Raw genomic sequence first — 15772 nt, forward strand, 5'->3', positions numbered from 1 at the left:
GCCGCGCTCGGCCCGGGGCGGCGGGGAGTCCCTCCCGAACCCTGCCCTCGCTTTCCCCGGGCGTGAGGCCGCTCTCAGCCGAAGCGTCGTTCAAAGTCGCCCCGAATCAGGCCTGAAGCCTAGCCTTTGACCGCCAGGAAATTCGGTTTTGAGCCGAGTTGGGGGCCGGAGACCCTCCCGTTCTCGACTTCTTTCTAGCACAGCCCTCTCTGTCTCTAGATATTCTTATTCCCTGCAGTTTGCAACTCGGCAGGGAGGTTTCTTGAAGACGAAAGTGCTCACGTCTTCACGCCAGTTAGGACTGAGCCGGACCTTTGCACTTGGGTTGGTGCTTCTTGAGTTTTAGGAGTCTAGATGTTTTGCCACGAGAGGGAGCGGAGCAGCGGCCTGAGAGGGAGAAATCCGATTTGCAGCAGCTTGAAGTCTGTTGAACAGTTTGTTTCTTGGGATATCTTGCAAATACAGAGATAACCAGACACAACATCCACAAGTATCCCCAAACCAAAAAAAAAATCATTTTAACTTTATGCGGACTTTTATTTTTGCAGTTTTCCTGTCTATCTAGGATCTCTATTGCCCAGTCTAGTGATGTAGAGCGATTACTTCTAATCTTTTATCCTCTTTTTATCGCCCCTTCCCAAATTCCTGATGTCCCCATATCCTCCACCCCCTTTCTGTAATTCCCCTTGTTTTCTGCTCCCCAAACCCCACTGTCAGGGATCAGTGCCACCTTTTCCTAGAGCTTCAGACTTCCCTTTCTGGTGATTCGAAGCAGTAACTCCTAGCAAGGATCTCACCCAATATAGTGAGTGTTGTTCTGGCTGATGATCCAGGTTTTACAGACAGCGTGCCTCTGTTTGAATCTCAGCTTCACTGCTCACTACCTGCTCAATTTGTGACCTTGAGCCTATTACTAAGTTCTACTGTGCTTCCATTTCTTCACCACTACGATGGATATTATAGTGATAGCCTTATCGATTGCTGAAATAAGTCTCAATAAGGCTAAAGAGAGGACTAGGCCTCTACCCCACTGATGTGTCTCCCCACACATATCCACCGACTGCCAGACCTTACAAGTTGTCTAAGAAAACAGGGACGAGCAACATTTTTGCCACAAATCTTACTCAAGAAGAATGAACCCCCCCCATGTGCACAAGGCCAGAAAAGTGACAGGTCCTAACCCCTTGCTTTGTTATAATACTGAAATCCCCACCCCTGGTGGGGCTTGTCTGCCATTCTTTGTACATCCAACGAATAAAGAAGTGTGCATCTCACTGCGCTTGTGCAGTTAAAACTCCTGCCTAAACATGCCAATATACCTTTCCTTTGACTTTGCACACCTCCCCTGGCCAGTACCCTTTGGGAGCCAGTCAGAAAAGTCTTCTTTCTGTGCTGTCTCCCTTGTACAAACCCCTGATAAACCCTTGTCTAGGAATCTGTTTGACTTTGTGTCACTTTCTACTACATCAGAACCTAGGAACGTACGGTCAGGAATATTATCATACCATTGTGTATGTGTGTGTGTGTGTGCGCGTGTGTGGGTGTGTATTAAATGTGATAACATGTACCTGGTACATAGTGCTGAATCAACAAATCCATCCACTACAAATAACGAGGGCCCATCTTCCCTGTCACTTAAGAATTCTGTTCATGATTTTTCTGTTCCAGTCAATATCCTTCCTGCTTCCCTGTGACTTAAACACTCCTGCTTAGGAAACAGCCCAGGCTACTGTCTTGATCTCCCTTGCTGGAGCCAGATTCTCTGCATTGTAGGCACTTTGTTCTCAAATTCCACCCTTTCCCCTTATTGCACACCTTGATATCAGTGGTTTGCCTGGGCTGAAGAATTGGCCTCTAGTTTTGCTCTGCATCGGGCAATCCATATGGCATATACATATCACTTGTTCTGAGTCAGTTTCCTCATGTGTAAACTGCACTAGCAGCTCCTTAGAGTTCCATGCAACTGTAACAGGCTATGGAAAGGAAAATAGCATTTTAGGCTCTGAATGAGGAGCACTGAATGCTGAGCACTGACAGTGAGATTTCAGGGCAGATTGAGAGACACACCTTCCCTGCTCTCATGAAGCTCACACAGGCTGGCTTTGTTACCCTGGCTTTTTACAACAACTCACAGACACAATGCAGCCTGAAAAATTAAGTCACTTGCTCATTGTCAAGTAGCTGGTGACTGGCAAAGTCACCACATAAAGATGTCTGACACCTTCTAAAGACAGACTGTCCTCAAATGGGTGGAGTTGTGGAGGAGAGAAGTCAGAGGTGCCCAGAGAAGACGGGACACACCGTCACTGCTTCCTGTGTGAGCCAAGGCCTGGAGCGAGGATGTAAAAGACTCCATGATCTATTCCAAGAACAATGAGCAATGCTGGGAGGAAACAGCTGAATATGAGGAGGGTGAGGGTAGCTTTAGACCCCAATGACCAGGTCTTCTCCCTTGGCCCCTTGCAAGCCCTGAGCTGCTAGTGCAGTCACCACTGAGATTTCCTTCTTTTTTTTTTTTTTAGTTGGAGTCTCACTCTGTCGCCCAGACTGGAGTGCAGTGGCTGCTCCCGGTCACCGCAGCTGCGACCTGCTGGGCTCCGGCAATCCTTCCGCCTCAGCCTTCCGAGTAGCCGGAATTATAGGCATGCACTACCACGCCCGGCTGATTTTTTGATTTATTGTCGAGATGAGGTCTCGCTGCCCAGGCGGGTCTCGAACCCGCGGTCTCAGGCAATCCAATCACCTCAGCCTCCCAAAGGCGCGGAATGACAGGCTGAGCCACCGAGCCCGGCTCTTCTTGGTCTTTTGAACTTGGCTCTCTTCCCATTTTCCATCCCTATTACCTGGTTCTAGGATCCTGGAGTTTCAGCCTTCCTGATTTTATTGTCATAGAGGAAGAAGGCCTAATTGTTGGCGTGAGAAGGGGCCTGATACTTAGGAAGAACTTCACTGGATGTGGACAATCTGGTGTAGAGAAAGTCACAGAGTAAGGACTTGTGAAACCGAAGAGGACTCTGAGATGTGGGGCCAACAGTGGAGTCCCACTAAGGGCTTGCAAGGGGCCAAGGGAGAAGACCTGGTCATTGGGGTCTAAAGCTACCCACACCCTCCTCATATTCAGCTGTTTCCTCCCAGCATTGCATACTCACATGAGCAGAAGGACCTACCTTTATTTGGTAGAAAGTGCAGGAAGGAGGATTTATTAGAAAACCCAGGCAATGAACCAGAAGGGGTCGGCATGGAATAAAATCAGGGTGCCGCTTCGGTGTCACCAGTTTTTTTCAGTTTAATTTGTTGCTTAGTTGAATCCTTGCCATACCGGTAAGAATGAAATGCGTTTGTTGACCGTCTGTCAATGCTACAGTCTTAAGGGATCCTCAGTCTCTGGTTTTGCTTTCTCCAGATTTACATGTGAGGAGGGGTCTAGGGCTAGCTGAGCTCTCTTGTTTCTTGGTCACAAAGTATCCCAGGCCCAGTGCAGTTGTGGCTGACACTGTAGGGGGCATATTTTCTTTTCAGTACTGACCCTTTTCTTTTGCGGATCCCATCTCAACCCTTGTTCCTGTGTCTCTCACTCTTCCCCAAACCAGGGAAATACATCCAGCTGTGGGAAAGAGGGACCAAAGAAGAATCCCTCCTCCTATTGCTCTTGAAGAACATGGTTGTGAGGCTTCCACACTTCTCTCCGCTCCCTACCCTTGGGTGATCCCTGCACCCTGGGTACCCTGCTGCCCCAGGACTTGGCACATGCTGTCAACATATGGCTGTGGGTGGAGGCTGGTCTCACCTGGTGGGAAGAGGAGAGACAAAGAGGGCCTTGTGGGTAGAATAAAGACATGGAATGAGAGTTCTTTTTATCCTCAGGCACTTATTTCCTGGCACCAGTCCTCAGAAAACTATCGTGAAAGAGAAGTTTGTCTCCGTGCTTTAGGGTCCTGTCAGAAGCTTAGAAATCATTAGGCTGAATCCCCATCCCCCCAACCCTGATCACCAACCTTAGCCTCCTCCCCTGATACCCACACTGATCCAGGGCTGGGGACATTTATAAATGGAGCCATTGAGGAACCCGGAGAAATTCATGCAGCTTTGAAAAATGTCCCTGTTCCATGAACCTTGTGCATCTCTCCGCTTTCCACCCCCACCTCGTACATTTAGACAAGGACTTTGGTCACTCTGGATTGACCATCTGCGTAGCCCCGAATGGTGGGGTCACAGTTCACGGTTTCCAAAATACGATCACATGCCATGAGCAAAAATGTGCTCATCACACCTGACTCAGTGGCTTCCCCTTGAGAAGTGATTTAGCAGAGGTGGAAGGTCAACTCTGGAAACATTTCATTTATTTAACTGGCCATTTGGATTTCTTCTGTGAAGCGCCTTTTCATGACTTTTATCCATTTTCTCTCAAGTTTATTTTTTGTTATTGATTTGTAGTTTTTTATATATCCCTGACAACAAGGTTTGTTTTTTCATTCTCTGAAGTTTTAAAAGACAGCTTTACTGAAGTATAACATACAAACAAACTGCACATAAAGTGTAAAATGCAATGTTTTGATATATGTATACACACTGAAACCATTAGTTCCATTGTGAGAACATATTACGTATGACTTAAATTCTTTTAAATGTATCAAGATATTTAATGACCTAGAATGTGTTTAATCTTGGTAAATATTCACCTTCCAGTTTTATTTTGCTTAGTGTTAGCATGGTATATTTTTTCATCCTTTTACTATTAATCTATTTGTATCTTTTTTTTGGGGGGTCAGTCTTTCACTCTGTCACTCAGGTTTGTGTGCAGTTGCATGATCACAGCTCACCGCAGCTCAGCTTCCTGGGCTCAGGTGATCCTTCTGCCTCAGTCTCTCGAGTAGCTGGGGCTACAAGGTGCATGCCACCACATCAAACTACATTTAAAAACATTTTAAAAAATGTTTTTGGTAGAGATGAGGTGTCACCATGCTACCCAAGCTGGTCTCAAACTCCTGGACTCAAGCAATTCTCCTGCCTTGACCCCCCCAAGGTGCTGGGACTACAGGCGTGAGTCACTATGTCCAGCCCTATTTGTGTCTTTATACTTAAAAGGAATTATTTTTAAGTGGCATATTGATTTTTATTTAATCAGACAAATTCTGCCTATACATTGGAATGGTTAAATCATTTATGTTTAATGTAATTATTTGTATGGCTAGGTTTAAGCCTCTCAAGTTGATATTTGTTTCCTATTTGTTTCATTTGCTTAATTTATTCCTTTTTTCATCTTTTTCTACCTTCTTTTGGATTAATTAAAAAATATGTAATTCAGTTTTTATCTCTGCAGTTACTTTATTAGCTGTAATCGTTTTTGGTTTATTTTAGGACTTATACTTTATATCTTTATCTGATCACAATATACCTTCAGTTGATATTATACACACACGGTATAAGAACCTTAAAATAAGCCGGGCTCGGTGGCTCAGCCTGTAATCCCGCGCTTTGGGAGGCTGAGGTGAGTGAATTGCCTGAGCCGGCGGGTTTGAGACCTGCCTGGGCAACTTGGCGAGACCTCATCTCTACAATAAATAAAAAATTAGCCGGGCGTGGTAGCGCGCACCTATAGTTCCAGTTACTTGGGAGGCTGAGGTGGAAGGATCGCCGGAGCCCAGCAGGTCGAGGCTGTGGTGGCCGGGAGCGGCCACTGTACTCCAGTCTGGGGGACAGAGTGAGACTCCATCTCAAAAAAAAAAAGAACCTTACAATAGAAAACTCATTCAACAACACATTCCTTCCCGGCTTTTGTGTAACTATTACCATATATTTTACCTCTATGTGTGTTATAAACCCTACAATACATTGTTATATCTTTACCTTAAACAATCAATTATCTCACTCTGTTGCTCAGACTGGAGTGCAGTGGCCACTCCCGGCCACCGCAGCCTCGACCTGCTGGGCTCCGGTGATCCTTCTGCCTCAGCCTTCCGAGTAGCTGGAATTACAGGCATGCGCTACCACACCCGGTTGATGTTTTTATTTATTGTAGAGATGAGGTCTCGCTGCCCAGGCGGGTCTCGAACCCGCGGGCTCAGGCCATCCACTCACCTCAGCCTCCCAAAGGCGCGGGATTACAGGCTGAGCCACCGAACCCGGCTTTCAATTATTTTTAAAGAGATAAATAATAATAAAATAATCTTTATTTTTACCCATATACCATTTCTGTTGCTTTTTATATAGATCCGAATTTCCATTTAGTTTTATTTTATTTGAGCTTAAAAGACTTCCTTGAACATTTATTGTAGTGCACAAATTCTTTCACATATATTCTGGTGATGAATTTTTTTTAGCTGTTGTGTATCTAAAGGTATTTTGCCTTAGTTTTTGAAAAAATATTTTTTGCTGGGTATATAATTCTAAGTTAACAGTTTATTTTTTTGAGTATTTTGAGGATATTTCCCATTGTCTTCTAGCTTGTATTATATCCAAAAAGAAATCTACTGTCATTCTTTTTTTTTTGAGTTGGAATCTCACTCCATAGCCCAGGCTGGATTGCAGTGGCACACTCACAGCCACCCCAGCATCAACCTCAGGCAATTCTTCTCCCTCAATCTTCCAAGTAGCTGGAACTACAGGCATGCGCCATCATGCCCAGCTAATTTTTTGATTTCTCGTAGAGATAAAGTCTCACCAAGTTGCCTGGGCTGGTCTCGAAACCATGGGCTCAGGCAATCCTCTCGCCTCATACTCCCAAAGTGCTGGGATTATGGGCTTGAGCCTCCATGCCCAGTCCATTCTTATCTGCTGTTGGTGCCCTGCCTAGATTCCCTTTTCTGGATTGGTGCACACATTTCCAAGCTGTTGTTCATGTTGGCTGTTAGTGGCTCATGGAGTCTCTCTTTTTTTATAGAGATGGTACCTTCTGGAAGAACATGATTCCTTTCTCTCCCCCATGACATCCCAATGCCAATGACAGAGTAATATCAGGGTATAAGATCAGCTCTTTAATCTCAAGGAGACTAAATCTGTGATATAGTATGATTTATGCTTCAGAAACTTCCGTGGATAAGACCACATCCAAACTTTAGCTGAGATCACATCCTCACACTGCTTTTTCTACATTACCTCCTCTGCTTTCCTCACTTTCTTAAAGATTTTTCCTGAAGAGGTCAACCTAAAAAAATCCCATGTATTCATACCCCTATGAGGCTCTCTTCCTAGGGGACCAAACCTAAGACTGTGGGTACTGTGGAAGACCATAGAAAGCACAATATGAGGATGCATTTCTGGGGCTGGGTTACTTACCAGTGCTCTGGCAATAGGGACAGAACTGTTGATGGCAGGTGAAGTATTAATTGCCTCTGCTTTGGCAATGCATTTTTAACACTTTTACTTGGGGTAAACTGGCTGGAATACAGGTGAAAGGAGATGCATGGGCTCATGTACCATGTCTGGCATTTAAGAGATAAGAGACAAATTGCAAATGTAAAGACTTGGGAATTGAGTGGCTATTGCTGAGCACCACTGATGCCTTGAAGAGAAAATATGACAGGGTCAAGACAAGTAAAGTAAAAGATGAGTTAAAAATGTGTCCTTGTCAGCACTTAATGAGAATTTTATCTCCTGTTGCCTGAGGGCAGAGAGACCTGGCTGAGGACTTAATTGTAAGAATGGTCTAATTTCAAAGAAGGTTGTATTTGTCAGCCTAGAGAAGTCTCTAGTGCCAAAGTCAGGACCATAATAGGGAAGAATAAAACCCGGAGACTTAGGATGGTGATATTAGGTAGATGTTCTTCGAGATCCTTAAATCATCAGATTCTTCTAATCCATCTGTTCCTGCAGAAATGGTCTATTCTTTTTGTTGGAAGATAAAGACTCACCCTTGCTTGAAAACTCTGGAAGAGTCTTAAACTAGACAAATGTCTTAAAAGAAAATGTTTGCCCTCCTCAGGATATATCCCCCCCCTCCCCGCTTGATCACCAGACCCATAATAAAACCAAAGGTTCTTTACCCACAGGGATCTATGGGGATGGCTAGTGTTTCCATGGACAAGACATATGGCTGTAAATGTCTCAAATTTGAGAAAAATATTAATCTATACATTTAAGAATTTCACCAAACTCAAAGTAGGATAGACTCAAAGACCCTTTGGTCATTATTTCAACCTTGCTGATCATTATGATAATTATACTCACCTTGCTTCTGATGAGTAAGTACTGCAAACTAGCCTCTGATAATTCAAGATCCCATAATCCCTATTGCTGGACATATCAGAGACAAAATGTCAAAAGTCAAAAACAAGATTAAGAAGAGCACAGAGAGACTGTTGAAAGGAGTAAAAGAAGGGCAACTCATCATGGACAAGAGATCCTCAATACTTTTAATGACTGATCAGCATCCATAAGGCCAGGAGAATGACATTCTGAAAGAAAAATGCTGAAAGAAAAATGCTGTCAACCAAGAATTCTACATCCAGCAAAAGTATCCTTCAAAAATGAAGGGTAGGTCATTGCCAGGCCATTGCAGTCATTGCCAGGTCATTACGGCCATTGCCAGGCCATTGTGGCCATTGCCTAGCTAAGCTATGGTGTGGCCATGTGCTCTTTGAGCTATGGTCAGGCCATGTTTTCTTAAACTTTGGAAAACAGTGTGGTGATTTCTAAAAGAACTAGACATTGACATTCCATATGATCCAGCAATCCCCCTACTGGGAATGTACTCGGAGGGACTCAAATCATTCTACAAAAAAGATACCTGTACATGCATGTTTATTGCAGCACCATTCACAGTTGCAAAAATATGGAACCAACCATGCTACCCATCGAAACAGGACTGGGTAAAAAAAATGGTACATATGCATATTGGAATATTACACAGCCATAAAGAAAGACAAACATATGGACTCTGCAGCAACTTGGAAGGATTTAGAGTGTATCATACTCAGTGATCTATCACAGAAACAAAAAACAGAATATCATAGGTTCTTACTCATAAGTGGACCCTGACCATTTATCATAATACTGTAAGAAAAGGGGTTGGCAGTAGCAGGATACTGCCAGAGTAGGGGTGACACAATATCAATAAGGGTACCTGATCTCAAACCAGACAAAGTGGGGGCCAAAGGGAGGCCCAAGCTTTACCTGTATGCTGACCACTTGTATATCTAATCCTGAATTGTACCCCACATCTATAAATAAAATGTTTAAGAAAGAAAAAAAATGAAGGAGAAGTGGACATTTCTGGATAAATATATGTGAACTGAAAGAATTCATTGCTAGCATAACTGCCCTACAATAAATAATAAAAAGAGTCCTACGGATTGAAATGAAAGAACAATAGTCAATATTCATATAAAGAAATAAAGATTACTGGTAAAGATAATAACATAGGTAAGCATAGAAGACATATAAAATTGAATACTTCCCTCCTAAAATCATGAACAAGACAACATTACTTGTACTCAACATTCTTCTGGAGGTTCTAGCTAGGGCAATTAGGCAAGAAAAAAGATATTTAGATAGGAAAAGGGAGACAAAAATTTCTCTATTTGCAGATGGAATAATCTAGTGTGGAGAAAATTCTAAGGAGCTCACAAATCTCATTATAACTGATAAATTATCTCAGCCACATCACAAGATATAAGATCAATATACTAAAATCAGTTGTATTTCTATGCACTAGCAATTAATCATCAGGTCAAAATAAGTCAGAACCACAATGATACACATAGTACTCGCTAAGATAGTCATAGTTAAAAAGTCAGATAATTGAAAGTATTGGTAAGGATATGGAGAAAATAGAACCTTCTATATTGCTGATGGGAATGCAAAATGCTGCCACCACTTTGGAAATCAATCTGATAGTGCCTCAAAATTTGAACCCATAGATTTACCATAAATAAAAACATATACCCACACAAAAACTTGTTACATAAATATACAGTAGCACTATTCAAAAATGAACACTGCTTATTTATTAAGTTTACTTATTAACTGTCAAATAAATACATAAAATGAGTTCTGTCCATGCAATGGGATATAATTCAGTCACCAAAAGGAATGAAGAACTGACACATGCTACTCCATGGTTGATCCTCGAAAATATGTTAAGTGAAAGAAGCTATAGAAAAATTGACTGTTGCATGGCATAGGTGACAACATCTTGAAACAAGACAGCCATGATGACCAATGTTTGACTCCTGCAATCAAGATGTTTTGGAGTAAGATCTCTAAATGATGCCTGCAGCATCGGTAACACCTCATAAGGGGAAGTTGGATAAGCATAGCTAACCTCCCCAGTGGGACAAGTTTCAGCAGCCATCTTGTGGCCACTGGAGAGACATCGCCACTGTTCATAAGTCCTGATTAAATATTTTCTTTCAGAAACACGAGATTTTTCAGCCTCTGTCTTCGGCATCTCAGCAGCCTTGGCCTTTGAAGGGTAGGTTTGTATGTACCTGCTCACTGTGAAGCAGAAGCCAGTCATGAAAGGCTACATTTTGCACGATTCCATGTATATTGAAAAGCCCAGAATGGGAAACTCTATAGAGACAAAAAGTAGTTCAGTGGTTTCCATGGGACCGTGTGGCGTGCAGGTGTGTGTGGAGGGATGGAGTGGCAGTGAGTGGAGTGACTGCTAGTAGGTATGGGTTTCTTTTTGGAATGATGAACTATTCTAAGCTTAGTGGTGATGCACGCCATTTTGAATTTACTAAACTTCTGCTGAATTGTACACTGTGAAAGGGCAGATTTTATGGAATATAAATTATATCTCAGTAAAGCTTGGATATGGTGTAATCAATGTCATAAAAAGAGATCAACAAGAGTTACTTTAATGCAAAATCATGAGGCTTTGACAAGTTTCTCAACTGAGTTCTGAAAACTGTTGGTTTTAACTAAGTTAGATGGAAAACCTGTCAATTGAAAGTGCAGTTGGGTTTCCATACGTAAGAATGCTGCAGCGCTGTGTCAGGTACGTGCGATCGTGATTCCCTGAGTTCTTTCCCCAAATAACTTATAGCCATTTACTCCATGGAGGGGGAATTCTGAGAACTTTTGGATACATGATCTGAGTTGGCACTGAAAGACCTGAGAACCCAAAGCTTGTTGATAAAGCATATGGAGGTTTGGTAAAAAATGGAGTCCAGGCCCATCTCCATCTCACAGTACCTCTGACATTCACTGGCTCTACAGATCCATCAGGTAGTCATTTCCCGTGGTCCTGAATGTATAACCAGAAGGGACAAATTTAGCAGTTGGCTGCATTCTCATATAGATTCTTTGAGCTGTAAAGTAAAGCTATCATAATAGCAAAGACTAAAGGGGATCCTCCCTTTCCAAGCCTTCACACATGCACTAGGTCAAGATGGTAAATAGAAACAAAGTTGCATCTCAGGGGGAAATGGCAGAAATTCACAAATAATTATGGGATGCAGTGAGGTTGTCCTCACATATTCCCATTTAGTTCCCCAGTCTGGGCCTTGCAAAAATGGAATGTATCATGGCAGGTGATGATGGACTACTGCAGACTTAGCCAAGTAAGAACCCTGATTTTTAGCTACTGGGCCAGATGTAGTATATTTAGAAGAGCAAAATATACACTATGTGGCAAGTAGCTGTGGATCTGATTGATGTGCATATTGATTTGTGTCAGAAATTTTGTGAGATCATTATTGACTTGTATTTCAAAAGTTTAAATTTCAACATAGATTCTCATATCTGTCTCGCTCATCTACAAGTAAGTTTTCTTTTCCCCTGGAGCTTCAGATTTAGCTTGTTCATCTGCAGTGTGGTATCAATGACGAAATGTAAATCACATGCCATTTTTTGGTCTTAGATTACTGAACATTGGGCAAACATTTCTTTTCTTTGAAGAAGATCTTGCGTTGGAGTTTTCAGGACAGTAAATATTTGTAAAACTCTTCTACCACTCAACCAACAAGCATTGGTAAATAACTCAAGATTACCAAGCTTGTCTTCTATTTCTTTCCACAGTTCCATAAACTGATGTGACTTATCACATTTGCATTTATATGCTTAATGATTTTATCAACTGTATTTATGATACTTTTTTTAAAGGATGTTCCAGAAAACTGAGCACAAATATTTGCAGTATGTGGGACAAAGCAAAAGAGAACCGTCAGTCTAGAGCACTACTCATCATGATAGAATATGCATTTTTTTCATTTCTAGCTAAAATTCTTCTTTGATAATTGTAAAAGATCACTAAATATCTATGCCACAAATTTGATCTTTTAGGCCATGAAAGAACAAGACTTATTTATAAAGTTAGAAGTATATTGAGGCAAAATGTTCACAAAATATTAGTTGGGCAGTATCTTTCATGTCATGTGATCCATCTAAAAGAAAGATCCTTGCAATTTAAAAAATTTGAGTCAAGTAATTTTTGATATTGTTAGAAAGTCTTGAATCTTATGGGTAATTGTTCAGTGTGAAATAGCTTTAGTGAAATATCTTTTAAAATTATTTTTCTTATAATTTTCTAACAAAATTTCCATGATTGAAATAATCCATCTAAATTGGTTTTCCATTTTGTGCAAAATAAAAGCTTTTTGATAGCTGGCCCAAGCAAGAAGTTAAGACCATGTTTAAAATCATTTGAAAACTTTTTAAAAAAAATTAATTTTTTAAAGTTGTGAGGTACAAGTCAGGACTGGGTACATAAGTAGTTTAGGTACAGGTGAAGTTTGGGCCTGCCATTGGACCTCCCTTCCCCTGGATTAGGATCAGGCACCCTTATTGATGCTATGTGCACACCCTCCCTCCCCTGGAGGTGGCCCGCTACTGTTAATCCTTTTTTGTAGTACTATAATAGGTGTTCAGGGTCCACTTATGAGTGAGAACACGTGGTAATCAGTTTTTTGTTTCTGTGATAGATCACTGGGTATGATAAACTCCAAATTCATCCAAGTTACTCTGAAGTCCAGGATTTTGTCCTTCTTTATGATTGCATAATATTCCACTGTGCATATGTACCACATTTTTTTTTATCCAGACCAGTTTCAACGGGCAACACGGTTGTTTCCATGTTTTTGCTATTGTGACTAGTGCTGCAGTAAACATGCATGTGCAGGCATCTTTTTTGTAGAATGATTTGAGTTTCTGTGGGTATATTCCCAGTAGAGGGATTGCTGGGTCATATGGAAAGTCAGTTTCTAGTTCTTTTAGAAATTGCTACACTGTTTTCCATAGAGGTTGAACTAGTTTGTACTCCCACCAACAGTGTAGAAGCATTCCCTTTTCTCTGCATCCTTGCCAGCATCTGTTATTTTTTGTTTTATTAATGATGGTCATGCTTACTGGAGTTAGATGGTATCTCAGTGTGGTTTTGATCTGCATTTCTCTGATGATTAGTGAGGCTGAGTGTTTTTTCATGTATCTGTTGGCTGCACATGTATCTTCTTTTGGGAATTGTCTATTAATTCGGATTGGATGTTTAATTTTGTTTATACTTTTTTGTCTATTGAGAGAAAATTCCTTATCAACTTTACTATTTGTTGAAAATATCTTTTTTTAGAAAGCAGGATTTATTGAGAGTACAGAAAAGCTCCCACAGTGGGAGGGGACCCAAGGGGGTTGCTCAGAGTAAAAACTGTAAATGTAATCAGAGACATAAGTGGCAATTGCCCAAAGAAATGTCAGTCAAATTGATAATCCAGTTACAAACCCAGTAGATAGTAGAAGGCAATTAAATATCTTTAATATTCTGAGGGAAAATAATTCAAATTGGAATTCTATACTCAACTAAATGACAATTAAAGATTGAGGATTAAATCAGAGCACTTTAAGACTAAAGTGAATTGAGAGAGTTTACCCTTATAAGGTCCTCTACGAAATAATCACTGAAGGTTGTACGTTAATAAAATTTGGCACACCTGTGTTCATAGTGGCAATATTCACAACAGTCAAAGGTGGAAGCAACGTAAATGTCCATCAAGAAACAGATGGGCAAAATGCGGTATTACATACAGTGAACTATGTATTCAGCCTTAAAAGGTAAGAACATGATGACATGTCACAACCTGAATGAATCTTGAGGTCATTATGCTAAGTGTAATAAGCCTGCCACAAAAAATAAGTGCAGTATTAATTCACTGATATGAGGTATCTAAAGTAGTCGAATTCATAGAAACAGAAAGTAGAATGGTGGTTACCAGGGGCTAGGGAAGTTGCCTAGTGAATAGTTTTGATTGTGCAACATAAAAACGTTATGGAGATCTGTTGCACAACAGTGTGAATATACTTAGCATTACTGGACTGTACACTTAAAATGGCTGAGGTGTTTTAAAATAAAAAAAGAAAGAAAAATGACCCCACAAGGAAGGCACGAAATTCAAGAAGAAACACTGAGAAAATAAACCAGTAAACATGGGACAAATCTAAACAAGAATTGAGTTAAATATTATGTCTGCCATGTAAAGAATGGATTAGAAGTAAACAAGTCTAAAAGCAGAGACACTAGTATGACATTTCAGTAATTCAGTCTTGAATTAAGGCTTGTTCTTAATTTAAGAAAAGTAAGTTATTCAACAAATAGACTGATAAGATGTAGTCAGTGAAGGAGAAGTTGTCAATGATAACTTCCAACTTTTGGGTTGGAATACAGAATGAGTAGTGGTGTTAGCCAATGAGATATGACATGTAAGTAGAGAATATTCATTTACTTAAGTATATAAAGTTACAATTTCAATTAAAGCTTTTAAGAGGTTTACAATTAAAAGCTCTTTAAAGGCTGAAAATTTGAATAATGGGTAGGCTAGCAGTATAGTGATTTTAAAGGTTTGACATCTGCAGTCAGATTCCTTGTTCAGATCCCAACTGCTCTACTCACTAGCTGGTCAACCTTGAATAAGTGACTTAGCCTTTCTATTCTCTCTCTCCTCTATAAAAGGTGATAGCAGGTTATATCTTAAGGGTGTTGCAAGGGGTGAGTTAATACCTATATATCACTTAGAATATTCATCATTTATTAAGAACTGAATAATGTTAGTAAAACAAGATGCTAAATTGGAAATTTTGACTAGGATTTCAGAATGCATTGTTTAGCAAATACACATGACACTCCAAAATGATTTGCTAGTCTGAGATGCAACATTTCAAAGGAAAAATAAACAAACAAAATAACAGTTCTACTACTCTTAAACCCTACACCCCCATTAAAGTTGTAGGAAATGACAGAATTGTTGGAAACTACGGGGAGAGAGGATTAACTTTGGAGACAGGGTATCTTTGAAGAGAGGTGTGTTGTGAGTTCTTCCCAAGGGAAAGGGCTAAGGGTGCTGCTTCCTAAATCTCAAGACTAGTCAGCAGGTGAATGGAAGGAGATGCTGAAATCAGCCTGCCTGCCCAGACTGTAAAGTGTACTAACAATCATTTTACTTTGAATTTTAAGTCAGGTATAAAGGTAATAGGAACAAAATTTGAACGTGTGAACTCAGAACATTTGTTCCCTTGGGCTCTTCTTTTTTAAAAAATTAGGGTACAAACTTCAGTCCATCTGAAGAAAAGTTACAGCAAAAAGATTGGTGGTCACACATTATAGGACTAACCAGAGTAACATGAAAATTATGGTTGCAGTATACAATATGAGTTATGAATCCTGCAAAAATAATATAACTAACAAAAACAGTTGGGGAGGGAGAGAGGAGTAATGAATGGGTGAGGTAATAGCAAGGTAAAGGCTATAAGTCAAGCAGTGGGCATGTAAGTAGACTCTGTCAATGATACTACTGCCAACCGAATTGGGTATATGGAAGGAAATGTGGTAGACAAAGGAAGTATA

The sequence above is a fragment of the Carlito syrichta genome, unplaced genomic scaffold (assembly GCF_000164805.1).
Source record: "Carlito syrichta isolate Samal-C Ts95f unplaced genomic scaffold, Tarsius_syrichta-2.0.1 Scaffold305824, whole genome shotgun sequence".
Classification (NCBI taxonomy): domain Eukaryota; kingdom Metazoa; phylum Chordata; class Mammalia; order Primates; family Tarsiidae; genus Carlito; species Carlito syrichta.